The sequence below is a fragment of the Pseudorasbora parva genome, chromosome 4 (genome assembly GCF_024679245.1).
Source record: "Pseudorasbora parva isolate DD20220531a chromosome 4, ASM2467924v1, whole genome shotgun sequence".
In the NCBI taxonomy this organism is placed as follows: domain Eukaryota; kingdom Metazoa; phylum Chordata; class Actinopteri; order Cypriniformes; family Gobionidae; genus Pseudorasbora; species Pseudorasbora parva.
This window is the reverse complement of record NC_090175.1, coordinates 30,020,680-30,048,427: the sequence shown is the minus strand read 5'-3', so window position 1 is coordinate 30,048,427 and position 27,748 is coordinate 30,020,680.

Sequence of the window (27,748 nt, the reverse complement as noted above, 5' to 3'; positions counted from 1 at the left end):
AATCATCAAAATATAGTCAAATTAAAAGACAATGATACACAACTGATCAGCATACAATGTTACTCAAGTATAAAATAGTATATACATAGTTTCAAAGAGTCATCATTTACCTGGCTTCTAGAAACACACGGGAACAGTGTGGGAAGTTCTGATTACAGATGCTTCCTTGAGCGGTTTGCTCCTTTCCCTTAAATACTCCCCCAGATCAAAGAACAATAAACATTTAGCACCCAAATATTTATGCAGATCTTGGTTCTTTTCTCAGACCCAAATGGTCCCACCTATCCTGACAGCAAATGTTTATCAAAAGATCTTTATGAGCATCTCCTACACCAGAGGAACAAACCCGCTTGTCCTTCTTTTACGACCTGTTTTTCTAGAGCTGGAATGTCACCAGTTCCCCTGATGCGAGAATGAAACCTGTTTACCAATCACACCAAAAGTCTTTGTATTGACCATACAGAAACAGCTTGTGGCAGTATCTGTGATATTTGCATGTGACCCAGAGGGTGAGAGGGTCATATCTCGGCAGGGGTGAGGAAATAGGATTGGGCCAGATGCAGTCTTGTTTACTCTTGCATTCAGATAGTGAAGTTTTATTGTCTTTATTGTCTTTACTGCAGCTTTAATCCCTTTAGTTTGTTCTCAGGTGAAATCCATTCTTACACATAACTGTTTTGTAAAATGTTTCTTGTGTATGGTATTTTGCATCTTTTTGTCTTTGTCTTAGCAACTTACTAGTTCAGGTAACCTCATATATGCATGTTCCTTGACTCATGCCTACTCAATCATGGGGTAGAAACAATGTAAGTTTATTTTAAATGCTTGTATTTCTGTATAAGAATGTATCTCTGCTTTAATACCTCCCAGCCATAAGGTGTTTGATATCTAAATATTCCTATTTCTTTGACTTACTCAACGATGCACCAAATGGGATTATGAAATGTATCATTAATATGTTTAGCAAACTTGGGAGTAAAACCATACAAAATCAACACCCCTTTACGACACCTCAGAAACATGCAAAGCAGGTCATAAACCAAGACAAAGAGAACTTTTCCCGCTCAGAATTCACCCTCTGGATTGGGTAGACTACCCAGAAGGTGGCGTGGATTAATTGTCTTAAAAGACCAGTGGAGACCACAATCTCGCTCTTACTTCTCCAGTTCTCTCCTCTTCTCCCCCTGGCGGAGCCAACACCCACGGTGGCTGGCCCTTAAGCCAGGCCACCAATGCAGGCCCTCCAAGCAGGCCCCAGCTCTTCCTCTCTTCCCATCTTCCCTGGTTCTCCTCGCTTCCCTACTGAGTCATCAACTTACTAGCCCCAAGGGCCTTCTTCAGAAGGAGGACACGGAGCGTCTCTAGAAAGCAACCAGCCGCTCCCTCTCGACCTCGGAAAGAACCACCGGACACGCAGGGCATTTGAACTCGGAACACACGCGCACACGCGAGAAGCCACAACTAGAGCAAGTATTATCTTCCAAATTCAAACTGCTGTTAAGAGGGTGTGTTATTTTCCCGTTGGGACAAGTTAACTCCGTGAAGGTTGTATTTGATGAACTGAAGGAAAGCTGCTTCTTATCCCTAATTCTTTGTCCCATCTCTCTCTCTCTTTTATCTCTCTCTAATTTCAGTCTATTCATTATTCTCTTTTATGTATTCTTTCGTTAATATCTATATTTCTACTCTCTTGATGCATATTTAGTGTGTACTTTCTGTGTGAATCGTAGTGTTATTTTTAGTCTGTGTTTATTAAACCTCCAAAGGACATTTAATGAGTTGAGTCTGTTGTTCTCCCACATACACAAAGTCAATGAAACTTGCGATCTAACGTTACCTAACTGCTTATGCTACTATGTAAGTAAAGTAAACTGTATGACCATTTGAAATATTGATTTTGTCCTGATCAGTAAAGTTAATGTTTCTTATGCGCTCGTAAAGCAGTAATCCCTTATTGAGAATTGATTTGAAAAGTCTATAACTAATTTGCAGGACAAACTTAGTAGGATAATTTCAAGCAATTCCGTAAAGGGTTACTTGTATTTAATTAAACAATTTTCCCTATCGGAAAATTTTAATACGTAATGAACGACTAGCAAATTATATTCATAAATTCATGAATATGGAATAGTAAATCCCTTTTGAGTTAATTATTCCCCGAGACATTAAACTCATTAGTCATTGTTGTTACACCGTGGTGACGCTTGCACTGCGTTTGCAAACTTTATCACAGCTGAAGTTAAATAAATAGGCTACAATATTTCTCAAATACACAGATGTTTCAAATGACATTTTCATTCAATACTTTATGTACTGTTTAATAAAGCGTCTATTTGGACAAGATTAATGTTCAACATATAAACATACACTATCAATGAAGTGTTGTCAACGGTTTTTATCAGTTTTAGTTTGATAAACATGATGATATAACATCACAGCTACATGAAAAGAGGTTTTACTGTTATAAATAAATGATTTTTGAGCATTAGCATAACGTAAGGTTTTAGAATAAACACGAAACGTACGTGTTCACTGTCATGCGGTGATTCGGCCAATCGTGGATCAGCTGTGTCGTCATCAGTGCTCTTGCATCCACCTGCAGTCCCCCTTGAGAATCTGCAGCGGCTGCATCAGCTGGCTGCTCTCGAATTGCTCTCGCGGTACTTTATTGACATACGTCACAGTCACGTGATGTCGGCGCTGTCTCAAGTCGGACAACATTTCTAACCGGCATGCACTGCTTCAAGTCAGCCGCCGATCGGTCTGCGCATCGCTAGGTGAAGTCGAACAAGCCTAAAATCATGCCCGCCTAACTCGACCATGGTGACAATCCACCTGTCACTGAAGTGGCCACGTCTTTAATTATGCAGAACTTTAAGGCTGAATATAATTTAAATGGATGAGTTATTAAAAAATTCAACCCCTCACTATTAGCGGTATAGAACAAAACCACTTTTGTACAAGGCTGTAAACGCTTCTTTTTTTCTGCTGTAAAGTTGGGTATTTTAACATACCTTAACACACTTTTGACAATCTGTATTTCAATATACAGATTCTAGCCACCAGTCAATGAATTTCAATTTAAGTCACTTCCATGTTGGCTTCAATACAGGAGTTGCCACTTATTTGACACATGCCATTCTAGATTGGCTGAACATGATGACGTAGCACAGTATGTCACTGAAACCATAAATAGGAACCATGGGTGCTTCTCAATATCCCTCCTCGTTTCCTCGCTCCTCCGTCCCCAATCCTATGACTCCGAAACCAATGGAGTTCAGCTATCTTGTAGGAGATCTCAATTCTTTAATTGCACCGCGAGGAGGCAAGGATGGAGGAGCGAGGAGGCTTTCTGAGGAGTCATGAGCGAGGATACACAGGTGGATCCTTTTTCGGAAGTGTTTTATCGACTAAACGTACACAAGCATTAATTCTCCTCCCCCTTCATATAGTGCCACAGTTTATTCCTTATTATTATTATGTTTACATGTACAAGACACAAATGTTTGTCAAATAACAACAACTGACAGTTGCAGAGTTATATCAAAGCACAAGAAAATGAAAGAAACAAATAGAAACTAAAGCCCCGTTTCCACCACAGGAACTTTACCCAGGAACCAGGAACTTTCCCTTACGCAAAAAAAATATATTTCTCAATATATTAGTTGACAATATATTTCATGTGTCTCCATATATTGTGAAATTTACATGGTAATATATCATATGATATATTATATAATAATATATTATATATGCAAGTCATATATTGCAATATATGGGACAATACTGCAATTATTGCCGTTTTCATATATTGACTAAATACATATCATTATACTATTCAATATATTGCTATGTATATTGAAATATATCCTACAATATATGAAATTATATATTGGAAGAGTCATTGTATATATATGTAAATATATATGTAAAATTATATGAGATAATATACCTCAATGTACTGGATAATATAATCAGATTTATATGGGAACATATGTCTTAAATATATTGATTTATATTACATAGTATATAATTATCATATATATTGTATACATGGTAAATATGAAATAATCTAATGTACACTGTCTGTCATATATTTTAAAATATAACAGATTAAAATATAATATAGAAATTAGGGCCGCGACTCGATTAAAAAAATTAATCTAATTAATTAGAGGCTTTGTAATTAATTAATCGCATTTTAATTGCATATAAATATTTGACCTGAGAACAATGAGAAGTAATTTTTCACATGTATTTTTAGTATACCATTGAATAATGACTGAATACATAAGCTTAATCAACAAAATATTGTTTATTTATTTCAGTCCAGCAGACCAGTGCATGTTTGCCAGTTTAGCAAAAGCATTTTTGTGATATTTGAGGCTCAATGTGCTGCGGTGATACGCGAATTCCTTGTTGTATAGCTTGCACACAACCATGCTCTTGACGACGCTTCCATTCTTTCGTTTTTTAAAACAAAATTTCCCATCCACGGGGCCAAGCAATGCGGTCTCATCAGCTTCTTCGTTCCATAGCTTCGTTCATGTTCACATGGTTCGTTGTTGTCGTGACTCCGGAGCGCTAGTTGGTGTTCCAGTATAATTGGTCCGTCGAAACTCATTCATTGAAAAACGTTCCGCGGTGCAAAAATAAGTGTGGTAAAAAAAGTTTTTTTTTTTTTTTTTGCGTAATTAATTAACGCGTTAAAGTCACGTAATTAATGCGTTAAAGTCACGTAATTAATTAATCTTAATTAACGCGTTAAAGTCCCGGCCCTAATAGAAATATTTTCTAAATATAGAAAATATATTGAATGTCATGCACCATCATATTTTCTAAACATAGAAAATATATTGTCATGCACCATCTGATTTGGGCTATTGTTAATCAACCTCTGTAAACATATGCAGGAGCTTGCTTAACTCACAAAAAATACTTTGTTTCAATAAACATACATGAAATAATTCAGTTTTGTTTGTATATCAATGTATTTTAATATATGAATCAATATATAGCAATAGGTTGTCCATCCATATATTGCTATATATTTTCAAATATATGAGGAAGTTTCTGATACATTGAAATATATTTTCTAATGTATTGCAATATAAATTCTAGTATATTGCAATATATTTTTGTTTCGTAAGGGTTGGGTGGTACTTCGTGTGTTTAGACCGCAGGAACCAGGGTCTAAATGAAGTTCCGGGTAAATATTTCCCCCTCCAAACGGCCCTGCTCGCGAGGTAGTACTTTTTCAAAGTTCAGGAACTTTCGAGGGCGGGACTTGGGTGCTGAACATGCTGATTGGTTGAGCTGACGCAGCATTTTATTTCAACTCGGCATTTTTAAAAGTCTTTTGCGAGGTTCGGTCTACGTTCAGTAATAATCAGTTACACGCCGCGCTCATGTTGACAAGAGAGGAAAGTTAATTTTTCTGAAGGGTTAACTTTTTATTTCGTAAGTTATGAAGATAATGTTGGAGTAATGACACAGCGTATATTGCCCCAGGCAGTTTTTACTTTAACTGTGCCGGACAGAAGATTTTTTTTTTTCTCAGATGATTATTTAAACAAATAAATAGCTTATAATATAATACTGTATTAGTCCTGGTGGCCGTTAAGAGTCGCTATGGCTTCAGTTAACACACTCCCGCTGCTGGAGAAAACAGCGTTGACATTTTTGATGTGGCAGACAAACTGCTTATGTGATAAAATGATTGCGATTGAAAGTCATTACATGTAAACACCAGAACGGTTTAGAAAACGTCTCATGTAAACAGTTCTCTAAATCTTTCAATCGGTACACACAAAAATGATTACTGTCCGTTAGGGCTGTCATTTTTGAAAAAAAATCTAATTCGAACGGAATTAAAATATCAAGCAATGCATTCGAATATATTCAATTATCTACAACACCGCGCACTTCAGCAGCTGGAATGTGTTTACGGATGCCATAGCAACTCTCAATGGCCACCAGGACTTTACGGTTTTATAAAAGCTATTCATTTGTTGTAAAGTGTAATAATCATCTCAGAAAAAATAAATTCTAATGTCAGGCGCAGTTGAAGTAGTTAATGATCGTTTGCTTACATAGGCTTAGGGACAGTGTCATTAACGATTGATCAGGTGTTTATATGGAGCATTTTCTTTCAGATTGGACTTTTAAACTGATTACAGTGCTCCATGTAAACGCACCGACAGTAAAAACAATTGCGCTACATGGCACTTTAAAAACCGAATAGTTTATTTATAGTTCGATTACGGATATTTCACGTCATCTTCGAATGCATATCGAAAAGTGAAAGCCCTTGTCCGTCACTGGCTTGGAGGAACAGTCGCGTGCAGTCCTACATCACCGGACTAATTTGCCTAATCTTCTCGGAACTTTATCGCGGTCGAAACGCAGACAGCTGCAGGTCTGGGGGGGAGAAAAGTTCCTGTAAAAAAGTTACTGGTACAAATTGTTCCGGGTAATTTTGGGTGGAAACGGGGCTTAATACTATACATCAATGAATAAAAAGCAGTTAATAATTGGAATTCGTTGTTAATAATAACTGGTAATATTAATTAAAATATGGACAAATGTGGTATTTTGTGAAGGCTGAAGCTCACAATATAAATAGTTATCTCTAATATTCAAGAATCCCAACTAAATCGAACACCCTTTTCCACGCGCCTTTTCCTCACGTCCTGAAGGGGTGGAGCTAAGGAGCGAGGAAAGGAAACGAGGATGCACACTGTAAAAAATTTCCCTGTAAAATAACAGTAAAGAGCTGGCAGCAGAGACGCCAGCAGTATACCGTTATTTTTACGGTATTCATATGTAAAATGATTTTACGGTAGTAGTCTGTAAACTAGAAAAACTGTATATTTCTGTATTTTTATAATTTACAGTAAAGAGCTGGCAGCAGAGACGCCAGCAGTATACCGTTATTTTTACGGTATTCATATGTAAAATGACTTTACAGTAGTAGTCTGTAAACCAGAAATGCTGTATATGTCTGTAGTCACACTGTTAAATGATTTCACAGTCTAATACAGTAAACTGTGAGAATTAAAGTAACAACCTAAACAATATATTTTCAATATATAAATATATATTATAATTTTCAAATAATCACAGAAATATGTTGCCTTTTTTAAAGAAGTTTTTTATTTTTTACTGTATTAGAAACACAATAAATTTAGCAGTTTCCTAAAATATCAGTCTTCGTTGCAATCAATATTAATTGCAATTAACTTCAGTATTCTCAGGGCTATAGGCAATTGCTTAAGATATGCATTATTGTGAATATTATGGAAAATAAGCAATAACTTCACAATCAAATACCTTTATTCCAAAGAGCAATGTCAATTTTAGCATGAATACAAAAAATGGAAAAAAATAACATAAAACAAAATCCTGTTGGGCATTTCTACGAGATTTCTAGTAGCAAAAAGAGCCTAGTAGTATCTGTTTTAGACTATGGCAATAAACTTGAAGAGTTAGTTCACCCAGCCCATGATTTACTAACCTTCAAGTCAGTATATATGACATTCTTCTTTTAGATTCTTCTTTTTATTTCAAAATGCTTACACTACGTCTGACGTGCGTAACTGGTGTGCAATGTCAGACGTAGCGCAAGCGTTTTGAACTGCGAGAGGCGCTACACTTTTTTCATAAGCTGAATAAGAACGGTGATTAGCCTGAAGCTAGATAATTTACTTTATAAAATTTTAAATATGGATATTTTTCTGACACAAACGCAATAATTCACTTCAGTAGGCCCTTTTTAATCCGCCGGAGCCGTGTGGAGCAGTTATATGATGTATATGTGCACTTTTTTGGACTTAAAAAAACAGAACAACAATGCCGTTATAAAGCTTGGAAGAGCTAGGACATTTATTAATATAACTCTGACTGTATTCGTCTGAAAGAATAATGTCATATACACATAGGATGACTTGAGGGTAGGAAATCATGGGCTAATTTTCATTGTTGTGTGAACTAACCCTTTAAATTGCTCAGAGACTGCCCCTAACCCTTACCAAACATGAAGGGAAAAACCTAGTTAATTAAAACCTAGTTTAATTTAACACATAAGTTTGAAGACCTACAAAGTACAGTACAACATTTTGAGAGTAGGCATCAATAATATGCATCAATTAAAACATTTTAGGGTTTATTTCATTTCAGGTTACTCTTTAAATTGTCCTGTGAGGTAGGCTTGTATTTTTACCGCTTAAAGTAGTCATTTGAGGTAGCTTGTGTATTTACATCTTAGTTTATATGGATCCAGGAGAGATGTCCATCACTTTGGTAGCCGCTGTTCCTCTCTGCAGTATTATTCCAGTGTTGTCACTGTCAAACAACAACAAACAATTATAATAATAAATAAACTGTAAAATCACGAACGTACAGTATACACTCCAAGCTAATGCTTACAAAAGTTAATAATACCAGTTCTCTTGTGGTTTAATGTGGTAATGCCAGACTGTCAAAACAAAGAGAGCGAGATTAAAGAGCTCACCGATTTATATCAAAGTTCCATTGAAAGTCAAGGAGATTCTTCAGTAGCACGGCGACGTGTCTCAAAAGACTTCTTCTGGACGATCATACCGTTCTTCTTGGAGACAACCTTGCCCCTTTTGGCCTTTGTCCCTTTCTCTGGATTTATACCAACAAAGCACCTGAAATCAAAATAGTCTAAGATCAGAGTGTTGCAACAACGTGCTTTCAGTTAAATGCAATAAATTGTTTTGTTTTTTGTCTTTCTTCATTGCACAAATAGAGTGGACTTGAATGACATATAAAAGTGACATCAAATTAAATTATATTAAAGTCAAGTCAACTTTATTTCTATAGCGCTTTTTACGATGCAGATTATTTCAAAGCAGTTACACAGTGTTAAACATGAAAATAATGCAACAGAATTTGATTCGGCTGTACAGCCACTCTGGAGAAAAAAAGTGATGTCATCAGCTCATTTCAAATATCATATAGCAACACTGTGGGCAGATCAGTAATTAAGTTTATTATAGTTAATTTAGTTTAGTAATTACATTTATTTGGATATTTAGTTAAAAAAATTATATTCATACATATATATTTTTAATTATTACAATTTAGTATATAAAGCCTGTATAGTCAAGCAAAATACCATGTGTGTGGCTTGAAATGTACAGTACTAATATCATTTTATGCGGAAAAAAATACAAACAAATTAATTTAATTGTATATATCCATATAATGATGACAAGTAATGAAGAGTTTTTACCTCTAAATGAATTCCAGAGTGCAGGGTCCCTCATCTTCAAACTGAAGGTTGAATGTAGTTGCAAATACAGCAGCAAGCCCCATTGCAAATGTTGGTGTGATGCCCTAAGAGATTACACGGTCCTCAGAGATGATTATCCAACCTTTAACTGGGACTTGCCCAGTTGCACCTGAAACTTCAAGTCAAAGCATACATATTACCTTGTGTAAATGATATACAATGTGTCTATCGATGAATCTAAATGAAATATACTAGGCAGTATCAGACTAGGACTTGCAGGAAGACTAAATTGTCTCAATGTCAGCTGAAGTAGCAGACACCTGTAGGGAACAAATATTATTCTTACCATGGTAAGATTTTTAAGAAGAAAAATTATAAAAGGTCAATAATTAGTAAACACTAGGTGAGAGCAACCTACAGGCAAATGAGGTAGGCTAAGCACCTACAGTCAAACTGCTAAATAGATTTGGCAATCAAAAAATTATGGGTAGCAATTTTATTTTTTACAGGTATTGGGGGAGTTCTACTGCAAATGTTACCAAATTTAAACAAAAAAACACCCAAAAGTAATATTGTTTTGGCTATTCAAATCTGAGCCTCACTGTTAAATGAAATGTTCAAATACCAAGCAAGATAAGCTCCTGAGCATCAGTTTGATATCAAAAATTATTTGCGAAATGAAAAAAAATTCAATTACCGTTTATTTTGTAGATGCAAGACCCGATAGAGGTTGATGAAGAACACTCGATGATATGTAGCACGTCCTCTAAACTGTGTGTCCTCTTCTGGAAAATCTCCTATATAAATAATGTTTCCTGAAGTCTCCCCAGGAGTTAATGGCAAATTATTTCTAGGTTTCATTAAAGAAAATTGTCCAAAAGCAGTAGCCTCGATTTGTTGTATCAAACTTCTGAACGTACTCCAAACTCCACAGTCAACACTCAGTTTCCAAAAAATCCTGCGTGTACTGTAATTTAAAACATTAGCATACTGTTCAGGGCCTCTTTCCTGTTCCTCCAAATTAAGCAGCCCACAATGCATTGCTAACTACAGTATTAAACTGTTTAACAAGAAAACGGCATTTTAGTGTTGAAAATTGGCTGTAAATTTACAGCAATTGCTTACAGTGCACAAATAAGAATTGGGAAGCACCCCATGTAACCTGAGCCATTCGTGGCATTGATGGGGAATTAATATCAACAGCACCACGCTGTGGGATAGTACATGTCCACAAGGCTGTGTATCTGCACAGATGGATGCTGAGTGCAAGCTGAGTCAGGATCAACCCTAAACAACTTATATAATAAATAAAACCTAAATAATTTATCATAAATATTCATTTTGAATCGTAGTTTTTAACCTAGTATATTTTATTATACGACATTGTGGGAATGTTTTAAAAGGTTTTTTTTTTTTTTTTTTTTTTGATGAAACAAGGTTATAAATTACCTTTTTTATTTTATTTTTTTATTTACAAATCTAAAATAGCAGAAAGTTTTCTGTGATGGGTAGGTAAGGGGTTAGTGTAGGGGTGCATATATGATGTGTGTGTGTGTGTGTGTTACATGTAAAAAATTGTTACATGGTGAAAAAAATACTATTAAAGGGGTACTTTAGTGCTGGGAAGATGAAACTGAAAGTTTCATGATGTAGGAAATTCAACAATTGATGGCAAACTGTGGCAAGCAGCGAGACGAGGGACTGTGAGAGTGGGCCAGTGACGAGTGATAATCAGCGCCAGCTGCACGCCACACTGGTCTCGTCTCACAGCGGTGTGACGGGAACGCGAAAGAGGACCAGGCCTGGACTTTATGTTATGTTTTGTTTACGTTTTGTTATGTGTGTGCTGGTAGTCGTCCAAAAGGAACTGCCCGCGGTTTACTTTCATTTTGTTTACTATTTATTAAAGTTGTTTATTGTTGGCCGGTTCCTTCCTCTTTCCTTTCCATCTACGAACCCCGTTACACAAACAAATCTTTTAATATTTTTATTTCAAAATAAATAAATAAAAAAAACATGAAAAATACCACTTATTGGCTCATTTTAGCCAACTCTCCAACCCATTTTGCTTTTTAACTTATAAGTAGACATTATAAAATCACTAGGTTTAAAAAATCAGTTGTCAAAGTTCTGCCCTTATTATACTGAAGTAGGAAAGTCGTGTGAAAAATTTGAACTTTAAATCAAATTACGAATCAGTTACACAGAAAGCAAGCAATTAACCAGCGCTCAATTAAAGAGATAGTGAAAATTGAAAATTTGTCTTCATTTACTCACCCTCAAGTTGTTTTAAACCTGCAAATCTTTTTTCTGCTTCACACACACTCACACAAAACATTTTAAAGAAATGTTGGCATTTTGTGTAGCGATATTTAGGTTGGGTGAAGCTTGGAGAGCAAGCCTATTATCCTACGCCTATGTGACAGCCCTGATTCTGAACAAACCCAACAAAATCGAAATCTTTTCGTGTACCCCTGGAAGCACCCCCAGTTGGTAATAACTAATCTAAACCTTTGTAAAATACTCCAGACAATGACGGGTTTATGACAACCTTCCTTACTTATACAGTTCTGCTAGAAAGACTCGGGAGAATTAAAGGACAACTCCGGCTAATTTTTAAGTTTATCTTGATCGTTATATCTTTGTGAGTCTATAGGAAAAAAAACGAACCGGATTGGTGCTTGCAACACGGAGTTATTACAGTTACAAAAAATTACAGTTTCATATCATTATTTTTGAAGCCTGAAATATGGTAAAAGGTCACAAAGTTCAAGGGGGCCGGATATATTTTCGCAAGGCACTGTATGTTTCTGTGCTGTGGTTTAATTGCTATACAGGATACAATCATTGTAAAGACAGTTAATTTGTGCACAGAAGAAAATTAGTGCTGCTATCGAATAACTAGTTAAACCTATGCGAACCTTAACCAGCATTTGGCGCTGTAAATACAAGCGAGAACACACATATGCGTTTTATTATAATTGAAGCACTGTGTCCTAGTGCATCTGACAGCTGATGAAAGCTATTTCGAATAGCATTGCTTTATAAATAATCTATTATGAAAACACCCAACATGGCATAAAGAAAACAAACCAACCATATATTGTTGCGATTGTGTGTTTATTGTCTTTAAATGTGTCTATCTGCATAGCGATCTCTGGAAGGTTTGTTTATGCCAGGGAGTTCCTGGAATGCCGCATAAGTTTGTCTGTTCTTCATATGCCATATATGGACTGAATGTTCAGTAGTACAGCTTGCCAGCGCCCTCCAGCTGCCAGTATGAGCTGAAAACACAGTACATCATGGTATACAGCACTCATAATGATACAGTCCACGGATTTTGGATAAAGATTAAATAAATAATACTCCTCTGTATAGAATTGACTCAAACATATGAGAATCTAGCGATATTTCTTCACATCTACACACATTTGAACTAGAAACCTTGAGGGATGTTGTTTTGTCGTGATTCTCATGACGACCACAGAGGATTTTTTATTTTTATTTTTTATTTTTAATGAGAGCAGCATTATCAAAAGGTACCGACACGATCATCGTATTCATAACTCCTGGCACATATTAAGGCATCACGGTCACTATAAGACTTTGAGAATAAAACAGAGGTGAAACTTGTTTTTTTTTAATTATTATTATTATTATTATTATTATTTTAACTTTAGTCTTAGATCTTTATAGTGATGTATAGTTTGTCAAGGTAATTACTTAGATCTGATAGTAATTGAGCTAATTCGAGCAAAGAGAGCTTCGGCGTGACCACGTCCTCACGGAACTTAAGAGGTTAGTGGATGCGCATGTTTATAAAGCAATATGAGAGCATCTTCAAGAAGCACATTCGCTACGTTTCTTCCTCATAAGAAAGGAATTAAATTAATTATTATTTGCTTAAGCAATGTAAATGATGCAAGATGTTTTTCAACACTGGGACCCTTGAAAATTTGAGCAAAACATGTCTGCATAAACTCTCCAGGATGACAGCCCACTTTAACTTTAAACGTATTTTATCATTTAAAATTTTATGTTGTATGGCGACTCACTGCTTGCGAGAACGGCATTAGATGAGAGATCCATGTACTGATGTAATGCTGTACTTTTAAGAACTACTCAGAGCACATTAACATGTTAATTTACTTCATCAATCATATAATTCTGAGCCGATCCGTGATTCAGCTTACTTTAGTACGTCGTGAAGCCCCGATAAAATTGGTGCATGTTACTTTAAACCCTGTAAGATTACCACACATTCGTGGGGAGACTGACAGAGGATATACGGTGCCATCTGTTCTCTTCAGCTAAACAATTATTAATGATAGCCCTTGCGTAGTGTTTTCAAGGCATTATATGGTTAGTTTACAACACAAACAAGCCACAACACAACCGATCACGTTGTGCGAGCAGGCGCTGCGTCCTATGCGTGTGCGTCTGAAATACATGCTTGCAACAATGAGAAAAAGAAAGATACTACACCCGATCGTCATTGAAAAATGCATAACCATATCCCAGCGATGAATGCTGATGTAGGACGCCAGAATGGTAATGAAGAGTGCAGGCGTATCCTTAGATAACATGCACAGATAGTCCCCCGTCAAAGTGATTGTCTGAATCTGAACGCAAGTTTCATAGCCTGACGTGGTCTTTCTCAATTCTAGTCAGAATATGAGTCTGAAACTGCTCCATTGGGCTGTGATTATGGGGCGTGTTTCAACCGAACCAGGAAAGACATCAATTGGATAGAACTACAACCAATCAGAGCAACGAAGCGACGAATTGTCAAATGTCAACAGAGCTCAACTGCACTGTGTTGGTTTTGCCAAGTCCGCGTTTTTTTTCTTCCGCGGGTTGATTTCTATTTCCGCGGGTTGAAGCTACTATTATGTGATATATAGACCCATAAGTGCGAATTTTAGCAGGCAACCTTGCCAAAATAATACATTTGACCCCCCCCCAAACGCTATTTTTCCCCAGGAGAACCCCCCGAGAAGCTATTGTTTAGGGCTAGTAGTTGGCGGGTTTTGTTGTAAAAACTTGGCAACCCTGTCTGCACCCGAGCTGAAATCAGGCTGGAATAAACGATCTTTGCCGGTGTTGTAAAAAAAATAACATAATTTAATGATACACAGAGTACTTACCCAACATGATCATCATTTCTGAGAGAAATTGTGAAGGTGAATGCATATACAAGCAAGCTCTCCGTTTAGGATTCGAAAAAATATAATCCAAGCCCCTTTGATGACGTGGATGATTACGTTACTGTTGATCATCTGTCCATCATCATCTAAAGGCCTCCCTGATGATTTCATTGGTCCGAACATTTTCTGTTCGGGGATAATTACTCCTCTATGGAGCAAGGCCAGTCAGAACTGCCCAACCAAAAAAATTTGTGGGCGGGGCTGAGTTCGGCTGGCATCCAGGCTACAAGTTTCGCTCTCCTTAGAAAGGAACGAGCGCCTATTGCTGCGACAGCCCGAGGAAATGATTGCTGACGAGGACTTAAACGCTACAGTATTGCAAGTTGTTACTTTATATTAGGCCCATCGATCGACCACGTCAAGAGTTAGACCGTCAACTAACTGTCGGCGTCAGCATCTGCGCACCATGCTGAAGCGGCAGTATCTGCGAACTCAAACATGAGTAAGTACAACCTTTATATGCTACGGTAAAGGATGTGATTGGATAGATGAGAAGGTAATTAGTGACGTAACGATTGAGTCTTCCTGGCAGAACTTGCACTAGCTTCATTTCTTAATACAGCTTATTGTATACAATTTTTTTTTAAATACCTAAAACATACATTTAAACTTGTTTAAGCAACGTTTTAGAAGTAAAAATTACACATTTAAAAGTAATTTTTAAAAAGCAATTACGTTGTCCCATTTTCACCGTAACAGTGTTGATTGCTGCCTTGATGTTTCATCATCGGACTCACGCTCAGATAGATATGGTAGAATTGACGGCATCATTTCTATCTTAACTGTGTATCTTAACAGAGCTAAAGTTTATGGTAATGGAGCTTTGTTTTCGACGTGCACTGTAAGAGGTAGACCAATCACAACAACAGACTGGACCATCTGGCAAATCAGAGCAGAGCAGGCTCTCGAAAAGGAGGGATTTAGACAGTCTGATTCATCCAAGACATTTGGATTCAATGTTTGAGAGTCATTGAAAAATGTGGTGATGTGCAATGTATATCATGAAAGTGTTTTTGACCTTTGATGTATGTAAACGTGTTGTAGGAGATCTCCAAAACAAAATTATGAACTTTTAATAAGATACAATTTAATAAGATAATCTCTGTCAGTGCTCTGTACTAAGAATTAATCTGGGGGAATCTCCCCGGTTTGAACATAAAAGGCTGAACAGTTTCGGACATTTTCAGTGTGTGTCTGTGCTGTGAGGTAATCGGAGCTACTAACACAAGCTCTTGAAGAAAGCCCTCTCTGGAGACACAGAGGGGAGTCTGGCTGGACCACCTGCTCTGCCTGCCCCGCCGTGGGGGTCTTCCAAGACCGCCTGTGCTGCTGTGGTGGTCTTCTGCCCCGCCGTGGGAGTCTTCAAGACCGCCTGCGCTGCTGTGGTGGTTGTCTGCTCCGCCGTGGAGGTCTTCAAGACTGCCGGTTCTGTTCGGGTCGCCTGCGCCACCCTGGTCATCTGCCCGGTCTGCGCCACCCTGGTCATCTGCCCGGCCAGCTCCATCCTGGCCTTCTGCTCTACCTGAATCCCCAGGCCCTCTTCCACTACATGGGCCTGGCCCATGCATTTCTGAGCATTTTTATGGTTTCATGTTTCTTGATTCTTGGGATTTCTTGCCTGTCTTGGACTACCCTTTTGCCTCTGTCCCTTGTTTTGTTTGCCTGATTGAACTGCCTACCTGTGTGTGACCTTTTGCCTGTTTTATGGACTACGACTTTGGATTACCCTTTAATAAATACTGCGTTTGGATCTTCAACCTTCTGTCTCAGAGCAGTTCGTAACAATAAGTATGCCTAAAAGCTGCATTTAAGTAAAAAAATAAAAAAATAAAACTGCATATACTTCACTATATGACATACTCCACTGATTCTTATATTAGGCTAGTAATGCAGATTTTTACATTAACTTAAGATAAAAACCCCTGTTTATGTGAAACTTAATTTTATATTTTTATTTTAAAGTGTTTTTGCAAGGCACGCAAGGAAGCGGTTGAAAGTGCAATAAACAAGTGTATGTTGTGAATGAATAATTTATAGAGATTTGTCAGAAGAATCAGCCATGATGAACAGCCAATTTGTAAAGAGGCATCTGATGACCAAACTGCACTGGAATTCGCGAACAGAAAAATCAAGTAAGCCCAGCGGTTTGTCTTCAGACTGCATGTTTTTAGCGAACCGTACCATAAGATGAGATCGAACTGTACCCAGACCACCTCCAGAGATGGTCTTGGCTCGTTTTGCTTTAAAGGGGTCTGAGATCGTTTGGAGTGTTCACATATGGGTCAAAAATCATGGCGAACCGTGCTCAGACCCCAGAAAAGGGCCAAGTGTGAAAACACCCTTAGAGTCATTCTGGTAGAACCTATGCTAAAAGCTATCACTTCCAACATCATCATATTTTTGTAATATCTGTTGAGGTAAACAATAGAGTACAATACAAACAAAAAGCATAAACGGTCAACTACATAAAGATTATCATCTACGTAATTCATCTTGTACTCTGTCCTATAAGGACATGGGTATTTTTAATTAAAAGTGTCATGAACTAGCTTTTCTTCTGTTTTTATACTATATACTCTGTCTGAGGTCAACTAATGATGTTTTTGTAGTTTTTACACTGGAGACTTGGAAGTAAACGCCCGCGGCTAGGATTGGATAAGATTTGCATATTTAATGAGCTTAAGGGGGAAGCGTCAACCAGAATGATAATCTCGATCACAGGGCTTGTAAACGTCTTTATCAAACAAACACAGTGATTTATTTCTCATCGACCCGTGATTGATTGGACTATTATTTTTATATTACACGCATACACGTGTGCGCATGTCCGCCACCCTTCAGATGTCAACTCGAGAGAGAGAATAGCAGAACAAGAACAGAATATAATGAGATTCATCGGCCTGCCAGGCTTTGCGAGCGATGGCCCATAGGTGTTTGAGTCCAGCATGCTAAATGTATGCTCTGTTAGACACGTACACATAAGCAAAACGATCTATAACAATGCAATACTATTACATATAAAAACATGTTTTACTCACATAAGCATGCTGCACCATTCCTGTCGGATCCAAATCCAGCATCGACCAGAGATTTGTTTACAAACGATTGGGTAACACTTTACAATAAGGGTGCACTAATATGCATTAATTTATGCTTAACTAATGCACAGATAATCATGAGTTAATATATTACTAATGGTGAACTAACCCATTTATTAATGATTACTACATCAGCAACTAATGAAGATTATACATGATTAATAGATTAAGTAATCATTCAATTGTTATTAGTTAATTCCTTAATAACATATTATATTAACTAATAATGTAAATTAATGTGTTAATTACAACAAGGGGTCAAAATCATTAATTTCAACTTCCAGTTGTCTGCTTTAATTAATAATTAGCTAATGATTTATAAAGGTATCATTATGTTATGACTTTACTTGTTGGGGCACATGACTATTAAATAATTCAAAATTAATTCAAAACTCATAACCACAATTACATATTACTTAGTAAGTTAGTTAATAGTCATGTGCCCCAACAAGTAAAGTCATAACATAAGGATACCTTTATAAATGTAATTTATACGCACATTTAATGATTATTTAATCTATTAATCATGTATAATCTTCATTAGTTGCTGATGCAGTAATCATTAATAAATGGGTTAGTTCACCATTAGTAATACATTAACTCATGATTATCTGTGCATTAGTTAAGCATGAATTAATGCATATTAGTGCACCCTTATTGTAAAGTGTTACCAACGATTGTTTACAAACGAGTGAAATGAAGTGAACACCACTGTCTTCCCCACGTGAGCTCGAACTTCATTAAAAATAAAGTTCAACCACTCATACCTAATAATAGGATCCGCAAGGAAGCTTATGCAGTGACTGTGTTCTTCCACAACCAGGAATAGCGCAATATATTGCTATCTTCCTTGGCATGTTTAATGTTGTTGACCAGCTAGCACGTCGAGCCGAACAACATGAGTGGGTAGGCAAGGCTACTGAATTAGACGCGCGGTAGAGGCAGTGTTACGTTGCGCGATGATGTAAGTATGAAGCTCAGGACCGTTTGCTGAGCCTGGTGTTTATAAAAGCTTTTTTTTGACTAACAAGGAGTTTTTCAGCTCTGAAACTTAAAGGATATTCTTATATTATTATATAAGTTATATTTATATTATATTATTATATTTCTCAATGCTCACCCCTTTAACGTTCCACTGGGGGAAGTTATCACATTTACTGTTAGTTTAAGGAAGAGGAGACAGATTGGACTTCTAAAAAAGTCAAATCATTTGCATTATCTGTTTGATGAAATTTATTTTTCATCAAAGGTCATCTTATGAAATATGATCATAAAGGAAATCTAAAACTTCACTGAAACATGCAGTAATACTTTAAAGTAATAAAGAATGTATATTAGATACAAATTCCACATTTGATATTATATGGAGTGAGATTTAACACCATGATTAATCATGGTTATTATTATTATTATGCCACTTTTTTTTTTGCTTCCCTCACTCTGTATGTCAGCTTTACGCAATGCTAAATGTTGTAAGGTTTGAGCACACATGTTGGTTTATGTGGTTTGCAGGGAACTCTCTGTTATGGTACAGAGGCTATGGAGACAAGATGGTAAGTGAATCAGGTTTATTGAGCAACCAGTAGAGTGAACAGGTGAGTAGGTGAGTAACTTAACTGAAGTGCTGATTTGCTGGTAATGGTTCTCTGGGTTGATACTCTGGGTGTACTTGCAGATGGTGGTTGTGACGCTCAGGTGATTGGCGATGGAGACACGGAACACACACACACTGAACACAGGAAGACGCTAAAGACTATGAAGTAGATGCTGGAGATAGGTAAGAAACATTGAAGGAGTCCTTGAAGTAAGCAGAAGGGTTATTGTACCTTTTACAAACGAGACCAGACAGTGAATGAGTGCGTGTTTGCACACGCACACACACACACACACACACACACACACACACACACACACACACACACACACACACACACACACACACACACACACACACACACACACACACACACACACACACATACCCAGCAAGCACATCCTGAATCATGTTTGACCCTATTCCAACTCTTCTCCTACACCTTCTTTACTCATCCATCAAACTTAGGAATGACAAAAGAATTAGACTGACAATGCCACATAATGGCTATCCTGGTTTCATCAGGCACACAGGTTTGACTAATGCTGACAGCTGAAGAGTGTCTAAAACATGTGTGGCCACTGGATGGAACAAGAGAAAAATGTGTATGTGTATCTAAAACAAACCAATGAACTCCACTGCAAAATGGAGATATGTGAATGAACGGGAAACACTTTAAGATAACTTACTAAACATTATGTAATGCATTAAATATTATGGACATAGGCTATCTAGTCTTTGATTGCTGAGTGCTATTTTGTGATAGCCTGACAAGCCAGACCAACATCAAGATTGGTCTGGAAACTCATTGACAGTTCTCAATCTGAGGGGCGGATTAAACGATAAACGGTTGTCTTTCAAACTAAAGACAACCGTTTAACCGTGCCACAGCTTACCTGAGCATTGTTTCTTACCATGTCCATCCCTTTATGACCACCATGTACCCATCCTCTGATGGCTACTTCCAGCAGGATAATGCACTATATCACATAGCTCGAATCATTTCAAATTGGTTTCTTGAATATGGCAATGAGTTCACTGAACTAAAATGGCCCCCACAGTCACCAGATCTCAACCCAATAGAGCATCTTTGGGATGTGGTGGAACTGGAGATTCATGCCCTGGATGTGCATCCTACAAATCTTCATCAACTGCAAGATGCTGTCCTATCAATATGGGCCAACATTACTAAAGAATGCTTTCAGCACCTTGTTGAATCAATGCGACGTAGAATTAAGGCAAGGCATTTCTGAAGGCGAAAGGGGGTCAACATTAGCTAATGATTTATAAAGGTATCATTATGTTATGACTTTACTTGTTGGGGCACATGACTATTAACTAATTCAAAATTAATTCAAAACCCATAACCACAATTACATATTACTTAATCAATTAGTTAATAGTCATGTGCCCCAAAAAGTAAAGTCATAACATAATGATACCTTTATAAATCATTAGCTAATGTTTAATTAAAGCAGACAACTGGAAGTTGAAATGCATAGCTTGACATTTTGCGCTTATATCGACTGATTGTGCGAGCTATGTAATACAAAAATAATAGTCCAATCAATCGCGGATGGAGGAAAAATAAATCATTGTGTTTGTTTGATAAGGGTGTTTACGAGCCCTTTGGTCTAGAGAATCATTCCGGTTGCCGCTTTCAAAACAAAACCTCCCTCATGTGTACTGAACTGACAGGGGAGCTGAAGCTCATTAAATATGCAGATCTTCTCCAATCCTAGCCGTGGGCGTTTACTTCCAAGTCTCCAGTGTGGCACACCCATCAAAACCCAGCGTTTTGGAGAGAGACCAAAAACCTCAAAGCCTTTCAAAATTGAAAAAATAGCCTATTATTAGTTATGAAGTTTTTGAATATAAAAACTACACAAACGTCATTAGGTGACCTCAGACAACAGTATAAAAAGGCCAGTTCATGACACCTTGAATTAGTATGAATGTAATTCAAAATTGTCATGGTCTTTTGAAGCAACAGTTTGGATCTCAGTATTTAAAAAGTTATATGATGCAGCAACGCAAAGCCTCTTTGAAAAAAAGTGTTGGAAATGTGTTAATTGGATGATACACAAAAACAATCTGTTGTGAACCAGCTGGCTCCAAGTCCAGTTAAGGGGGCAGCAGGTACTTTTCAATCGGTTTGTGCAACGGTTGAGTATACTAAACTCATACCAAAAGAATCCTTGCTTTTAGAACCTCTAGTAGAGAGTGTGGGGCGTTTACCAGCAGATCTGTTTGTGGTAGGTTCAATAATGTCCCCGGAAAAAGGACAATTGCTGGTCCCAATTATGAATGTGGGTACTAGGGATGTGTTTTTAAACCCAAATATTCAATTAGCATCTGTACAGCAAGGTACAGCAAGAACAACATTGTATGGTCTTTATTGAACAAAGTAATGTGGCACAGTCAAGGGTAAAAGTCTCTCAACAATCTAATACCTCGGTTGAATGTGGAAAGGGAGAGAAAGGCTAGGGAGTTATTGAAATAAATATGCCTCTGTGTTTCTGGAAGGAAGTGGGGATTGGGGGTTTATGGATTTGATTGAACATCGGATTCCATTGTAAGATACTCCTATCTATCAAAGGTTTATGAGGTTGCCCCCTACTCAATATGTGGAGGTTAAAGTGCATATTAAGCAACGGTTAGAGCAAAATGTCATAAGGGAAAGCTGAAGCCCATATTCATCACTGATTGTGAATGTAAAGAAAAAGAATGTGCGTGGATTATAGGCAGTTGAATACCAAGACAAGGATAGATTCATGTCCCTTGCACAGAATTGAAGAATCTTTAGATGCTTTGAGTGGAGCATGTTGGTTTTCCACCTTGGACTTGGCAAGTGGAAACAATCAAGTGGCAGTGGCAGAGGAAGATAGTCAAAAGACTGCTTTTTCTACTCTGTTTGGCCTGTTTGAGTATAACTGATGTCCAATGGGCCAAGCACTTTCAGTGTCTAATGGAACGCATATTAAGTGATGAAAGTTTTCAGTCAGTGCTCATATTTGGATTATGTGATTGTATTTTAGTCAACAGTGGAGCAACATCTGGAGAGATTGGAGAAAGTCTTGCATCAATTTCAGCATTACAATCTCAAAGTTAAACTCAGTAAATGCTGTTTTTTTCCCCCAAGAGGTACGTTATGTGGGTCATGTCATCTCTAGTGGCGGACCCTGAGAAGATTTGAGCAGTGGCAGCATGGGCAAAACCTCAGACAGCGAAAAAGCTAAGATCTTTTTGGGGATTTACACGCTATTATAGACGTTTTGTTCAAGGATTCACTAAAATTGCAGCACCATTACATTAGTTGACTGCTGTGGTGGACAAGCTAAAGGGTAAAAAGCAAAAGAAAAGAGTATACTTAATTAATGACCAATTCAGATAGCGGTGGAATGATCAGTGTGAAGAAACTTTTCAAACATTAAAAAGGAAATTAATATATTCTCCCGTGCTAGTTTATGCTGACTTCACTAAACGTCTCAGGTTACGTATGTAACCCTAGTTCCCTGAGGGAACGAGACGCTGCGTCGAAACGCTGTGAGAACGCCTCTGTTTAAATGCGTCGTGAAGCGCCTGTAGAACCATTCCATCGGAAAAAAGATCGATCGTCGGCGTGATGACGTCATCGACCGGAAGCTATAAAACGTCCGTGAAAACAAACAGGAACTAACTTCTGATAAAGCCTGAAGTAAGTGATCACGGACACGCCGGGAGTATGGCAACGCGACGCAGCGTCTCGTTCCCTCAGGGAACTAGGGTTACATACGTAACCTGAGACGTTCCCTTTCGGGGAACTCGAGCTGCGTCGAAACGCTGTGAGAACGCTTATACCCACATCGCCATAGGACCAAGTGTCTCGTATGTGTGAAGCCGAAGCGCACACGGTTACGAGAGTACCTGTGCCCCTACTGTAGATGCCAGGTCTAGTTCGTAGAACCTGACGAAGGTAGAAGGAGACGACCAACCGGCCGCGTTACAGATATCATGGAGGGAAGCCCCCGACAAAAGTGCTTTAGAAGCAGCCATACCCCTGGTTGAGTGCGCCCGGACAGCCAGTGGAGATGGCTGCCCGGTAGCTTCATAAGCAAGTGAGATGGCCTCGACCACCCACTTGCTCATCCTCTGCTTGGATACTGGGGCCCCCTTCTTAGGGGGTCCAAAGCAAACAAACAATTGTTCAGTTTTTCTCCACAGGGCAGCTCTGTGGACATAAGTATCCAGTGCCCTCACAGGACACAGCAGATTTAATCTTTCCTGGTCTGACGTCATAAATGGAGGAGGACAGAAGGCTTGTAGAGTGATGGGGCCCCGCGGGCTCGTAGGAACCTTGGGGACATAACCCGGCCTGGGATGCAGAAATGCTTTCACCATCCCTGGCGCAAACTCTAGACATGAGGGCTCTACCGACAGAGACTGAATATCTCCTATCCTTTTAAGAGATGATATGGCCAAAAGGAAGATGGTTTTTAGGGTGAGGAACTTATCCGAAACCTCCTCCAGAGGTTCGAACGGAGGTCCGGACAAGCCCCTCAGAACAATGGCCAAGTCCCATGCCGGGACCCTCGAGTGCATAACTGGCCTCAAACTTAATGTGCCACGAAGGAAGCGTGTAATTAGAGGGTGTCTTCCCAAAGACACTCCACTGCAAGGGACGTGGACAGCACCCAAGGCCGCCACGTACACCTTAAGTGTGGAGGGGGTCAACCCTGCAGAGAACCTCTCCTGCAGGAACTCCAGCACTGTACCAACCGGGCAGTTAACTGGATCCCACTGGCGTTCTCTGCACCATGCTGAGAAAAGTCTCCATTTCAAAGCGTACAGCTTCCTTGTGGACGGAGCTCTGGAGTGTAGGATGGTCTCTACGACCTCGGCCGAGAGACCCTCCTCTATGAGCCTAGCCCCCTCAGAGGCCAGGCCCACAGTTTCCACATCTCTGGGCGTGGGTGCAGGAATCTCCCGCCCGCCTGAGAGAGTAGATCCCTCCTGGTCGGAATCTCCATCGGAGAGCCTTCCAGGAGAGATATCAGGTCCGAAAACCATACTCGGGTCGGCCAGTTCGGAGCCACTAGAAGTACCTGGGCCCCGTCCCGGCGTACCCTCTCCAGAACTCCTGGAAGCAGGACAATCGGGGGGAAGGCGTACAGAGGCAGCCTCGGCCACTCCTGTACCATGGCATCCAGCCCCAGCGGGGCCGGATGGGTCAGAGAAAACCACTGCGGGCAGTGAGAATTCTCCGCCGAAGCGAACAGGTCTATCTCTGCCTTCCCATAAACCTTCCAAAGGAGCTCCACCACCTCTGGGTGGAGTCTCCATTCCCCGGGCCTCGGCCCCTGTCTCGACAGGCTGTCTGCTTCCTGATTCAGGGCCCCCGGGATATATACTGCCCTGACTGACAGCAATTTCCCTTGGGCCCACAGGAGGATCCGATGTGCCAATTTGTCCAACGGACGAGACTTCAGACCCCCCTGGTGGTTTATGTAGGCCACCACGGACGTGTTGTCTGTTCTGACTAGTACATGGTGGCCCCTGAGGTCGGGCAGGAACTGTTTCAATGCAAGAAACACTGCGAGCATCTCTAGCCGATTTATGTGCCAGTGCCGCTGATGCTCCTGCCATAGACCCTGGGACGAGCGACCACTCATGGTCGCCCCCCAGCCCGTGAGAGAGGCGTCTGTCGTTAGCGTTACGCGACGAACATGAGCCCCCAACACGGGACCCTGAGATAAAAACCCCGGGTTTTTCCACATGACCAGAGCACGTAGGCATCGCCGCGTGACTTTGATCGTGCGGAGCGGATTTCCCCTCGGGGAGAACCCTTTTGTCTTGAGCCACCACTGCAGTGGCCTCATGTACAGTAGGCCAAAAGGTATCACGTTGGACGCTGCTGCCATGAGACCTAACAGTTTCTGGAACTGTTTCACAGTGACGGCTCGGCCTAGCTTCTGTTCTTTGGCGGCTGCCAGGATCGATGCTATGCGTGTTGGCGATAATTGCGCCCGCATAATTACCGAGTCCCAGTTCACACCCAGAAAAGTGGTTCTCTGAGCCGGAGAAAGCACACTCTTCTTGGCGTTCAGCCTCAACCCCAGCTTCGACATATGGGCGAGAACAGCATCTCGATGCTGAACCGCCATCTGCTCTGTATTCGCTAGAATCAGCCAGTCGTCGATATAGTTCAGTATGCGGATGCCCTGTAGACGCAGCGGCGCCAGAGCTGCATCCACACACTTGGTGAACGTGCGGGGTGACAGTGCTAGACCGAAGGGAAGTACACGATATTGGTATGCCTCTCCCCCGAAGGCAAACCTCAGGAACTTCCTGTGATGTGGAAGGATGGAGACATGAAAATACGCATCTTTGAGGTCTATGGTGACAAACCAATCCTCCGATTTGACCTGCGCTACAATCTGTCTGAGTGTAAGCATCTTGAATTTCAGCTTGGCCACCGAGCGATTCAATAGCCGCAGATCTAATATCGGGCGTAAGCCCCCATCCTTCTTCGGCACGATGAAGTAACGGCTGTAAAAGCCAGACTCCCTGCTGGGAGGGGAAACCCTCTCTATAGCCCCTTTTTGCAGGAGTGTCTCTACTTCCTGTGCCATTACCAGAGCCTGCTCCGGGCCCACCTCTGTAGGCAGGACACCGCAGAAAAGAGGTGGCCGACTTCTGAATTGAATGGCGTACCCCTTTTCTATTATCTGCAGGACCCAACGAGATATATTTGGTAGACGTTTCCACTCGTCTAGAAAATCTACTAAGGGAACCAGCCTCTCGAGGCTGGCCTCTGGTGTACTTTGAGCAACAAGCACAGTGCCCTGAAGCGGCGGACCGGCAGGGAACAACTGACTTGACTGCTCGGGGACCCCCCGAAGGGGGTGCGGACCACCCTCGGGTGGCCCGCGGAGACCGACTGCGCCCCGGCATTGCGGCAGGGTTGGCAGCGCGGCCCCCCGAGGGTGCCGTAGGGAAACGGGTACCGTAGGCAGGGGTAAGCACCGTTTCCCTACGGGGGGAACCACCCTCAGCGTCCTGACGCTTCTGGCGTCAGGAACGCTTCGACGAGGCCTTCTTGGCGATCAGGACTGTCCGCAGATCAGCCCTGCCCCTCGAAGGCCTCGTCTGAGAGCGCCGCCCCTCGTCCCCACGCTGAGGGGGAGCTCGGGCAGCGACGCTCTGTTTCTGCTGAGCCCTGTAGGAGGAGCTCGTACTCGGCTTGGGCTGCTTGGTGGTATCAGCAGCAGCCCCAGGGACCTGGACCCGGAGAGGGAGGAACTGCTTGAGCGCCGCAGCTTGCTTTTTCGACTCCTGGAACCTCTCGGTGACAGTGTGAACTGCGTCACCGAAGAGGCCTCCAGGAGAAAGCGGCGCATCGAGCAAAAAGGCTTTCTCCCTCTCCTTGATGTCTGTGGGGTTTAACCATAGATGCCTCTCCGTAGCCACCAATGCTGCCATGGAGCGGCCCACACATCTGGCCGTCTCCTTGGTGGCCCGGAGAGCTAGATCGGCTGACGATCTTAATTCAGCGATAATATCACCCCCCACAGCATCACTACCGTCCAAATCCCTTAGCAGGTCAGCCTGGTATGCCTGCACGATAGCCATCGTGTGCAGGCATGCAGCCGCTTGACCCGCCGCCGAGTACGCTTTACCCACCATCGCCGACGTTGTTTTTAGAGGTCTGGTGGGTAAAGTCGGGGCCTTCAGGGACGATGCCGAGGAAGGCGAGAGATGGCTCGCAAGCGTCTCTTCAACCTTTGGCATCGCCCCATAACCATACTGTCTCAGCCCGCAAATGTTGCTGTAGACCGAAGTCTGCGGGCTGAAGACACGATATGAAGCCGGTCTCTTCCACGATCTTGCCACCTCGGTGTGCAAATCGTGGAAGAACGGCAGGCCCCGTCGCTGAGGTTCTGAAGCGCGAGACGGCAGGAAGCGTTCGTCTAGCTTACTATGACGTTTTCTTCCTGCCTCAGATCTTTCAGTGGGCCAGTCGATGTTTAATCTGGCCACTGCTCGCGTCAAAACCTCAACTAGCTCCTCACTAGCAGGGGACTGAAGTGGCGAATCTTCAGTATCGATACTTTCAACGTCCACCTCCTCAGAGCTGGACAGATGAAGTACCGGCGGCTCTCTCGGGGGGGAAGAAACCGCCATGCGTGCTTCCATGCCCCGAGAAGAACCGCTGGATGGAGCAGGTGAGGGCAGAGATAAGGCAGCGCCCGTCTCTAACCCCTCTGCAACATCCAATTGTGATCCCCACGACTGCAGCCTCCGCTCCGCCTCGGCGGCAGCGGGACCAGAGCCGCGGGGAACACGAGCCGAGGCACCCTCCTCGAAGAGTGCCCGGCGGGAGCGCAGCGTTCTCAGTGGCATACGCTCACAGTGCTCGCAAGCAGCCCCCTCGAGGGCTGCCTGGGCATGCTGCGCTCCCAAGCATGCAACACAGAGAAGATGTGTGTCCCCGCCCGTGATGTAGCGTGGGCAGGGAGGAACACACTTTCTGAAATTGCTGCTTTCACTCGCCATTTCTATCTATTTATTTTCTCTTTTTTCTGTTAATATATGTAATATTTAACAAAAA